Source organism: Ictidomys tridecemlineatus, unplaced genomic scaffold, assembly GCF_052094955.1.
Source record: "Ictidomys tridecemlineatus isolate mIctTri1 unplaced genomic scaffold, mIctTri1.hap1 Scaffold_746, whole genome shotgun sequence".
NCBI classification, from domain to species: Eukaryota; Metazoa; Chordata; class Mammalia; order Rodentia; family Sciuridae; genus Ictidomys; species Ictidomys tridecemlineatus.
The window spans coordinates 153,930-156,396 of NW_027525423.1; positions in this window are offsets into that span (position 1 = coordinate 153,930).

A 2,467-nucleotide genomic window follows, 5' to 3' on the forward strand; every position below is an offset into this window, starting at 1 on the left:
GCTTCTCTGGTGCTCCTTTTTCTTTGGGATGGTCAGCTTCAAGGGCATAGCAGCATCTGGAGAGCACTTTCAGTTTGCAGCTGCAGGTGTGAGTCTGGTGTAGTGAATCCAGGGACCTATCTCTGCAAACTTGACTGCAGTTGGGGTGGATAGAAATAACATTGAAAAGGTCCCTCCAAAGAAGTTTAGGGGCTGAATATTTCATTCTTTGACCCAGATTCAATCACCAGGCTTGAAGGAGTGTGCACCTGGGTCAAACTTACTGGCAATCTTTCTCTAACCCATTGGTTGAGAACCTGTAAAGTTTTCCCTAAGATCTGAAGCTGTGGACTCAGAGTTAATTTTCCTATCTCTCTTAAGTCTCCCAGTAGTCCCCTAATAAGAGGGGGGGCTTCGTATATATTATCTCAAAAGAAAAAATCCAGTCCTCCTAGGCGGGGTGGATCTAATCCACAACAGTGTGATAGGGAGAAGTTCATCAAAATGTAAATCTCCTGACACAGCTTACCCAACTGAGCCTTAAAATCCTGTTCATCCTTTGAACTTTTTCAGAACTCTGCAGCCTATAAGCAGTACTTAACTTTCATCTGATATTTAAACTCTTGGTCAGTGATCCTATCATTTCTGCCCAAAGCTGGCCCATTGTCTGAGCCAATAATTATTGGGACACCTTAGCCTTTTCAGTGAGGGTGGGAAAGGTTTCCACCCAATCAGAGTATGAACTCACAAAAAAACAAAAGTTATTTATAGCCCCATGAGCATGGTAGTTCAGTGAAGTTTACTTCCAAGTCTTCAAAAGGTGCTCCTCCTATAATTTGGATTCCTGGTGAAACTTTGGCCCCTGACAAGAATTGTTGTGAGCACAAACCTCATATTGTTTGCAGATCATCCAGGTGATGTTTGTGAGCTGGGGGTCATAGAAATGTTGACTCAGAACTGTCTCAAGTGCTGCATGTCCAACATATTTTCCTGCGAAACTGTTTGATAAAGGTTGGGGCTAGAAACTCTGGGATGGCTATTCCAGCCATCAGAAATTTTCTGGGAGAAAAAATTTTTTTTTCAGTCTTCAATCACTTACTTTCATGTTGGGAGTGTGTTGGCTCTCATTCTTTTAGCTAGTCAGCCAGGCAGAAGGGCAGCATTTAAACCTGGGACTGGATTTTCTTCCCGTTTCTTGCAGACAGCTAACCTGGCCTTTCCGTCAGCTCTCCAGTTGCCCTGAGAAACCACAGTGTTTCCCTTTTGATGACCTTGGCAATATATAATCACAACTTTCCTGGGAGCCCACAGTGCATCCAAAATCTCAAGAATTCCTTGCCCATACATTATGCCTTTTATTTTCTCCTGAGTTATTGAGTCCCTTTTCCTTACATAAGGCCCTATGAACATGAAGGTAGTGAACACATTTTGAGTCTGTAAATATCCACATAGACACCTGCTGTCAACTGAGGTGCTTGAATCAAAGCAATAATTTTTACTTTTGTGCTGAAGTTCCTTGAGGCAGATGTTCTGCCTCAACAGTAGAGTCTAGAGTGACCATTGCATATCCAGCAAAACATACCTCATCTTTTATAAAACTACTTCCATCTGTGAAGTACTCTGCATCAGCATCCTTGAGAGACTGGTCTGTTAGGTCTGGTCTGCTGGAGAACACAACATCCATGACCTCAACATATTGATCAGGCTTTCCAGGTCCAATGGGCAGCAAAGTTGCTGGGTTTAGACTTCTGATGACCTCAACATAGATAACATCCATCTAGATAGGCTCTCAACCAAGGGGACTGCTTCTGTACTATCTCTTGACAGCAATCAATATAAGAGAATTGGTTCAGGGTTCCAACAACAATCAAAAGGACCTCAGCAATGATTCTCTCATGTAAAGATCCTTCTGGTGGCCAGCCCACATCTTGGGTGAGCCACTCTAATTCACAGAGTATGCCACCTTTGTGGAGTGAGTCTCACCCCATAGTTACCAGGAAAAACCTTCCCAAAGGTTTCTTATACACATCAGAAGGCTCAGTTTCCTTAGTGTGCCTCCCATGTTCCACCCTGCATCTGTGTCACACACTTAGAACAAAACACATTTAGCACAAGACTCGCTTTGTCCATCTCTGGCTGTTCCCCTTGCAGGGACTTAGGGCCCTCTTAGCCTTGCAGGTCGGTATCAACCCCCAACCTGGAGCTTTCACCTAGATGTTGGTTGGTGAAATTCCACCATAGACTGTATGAGGTGCCAGGGAACTGCGTATCGTGACTCTGCACTTGCTTCGGCCCTTGGGTTGGGTCGGAACCCTTCCCTTTGTCCATCTCATTCACACACTTTCACACACTTTCTCACAGACATGGCCAGGACAGAATTTCTATACCACCCAAATTCCAACAATTCCAAACCAAACAAAAAGGGAGTCACGGTTTCCCCTCTGCTCGCTGACCCTGAACAGAGACTACTCGGGCGATTCCCCGGGTC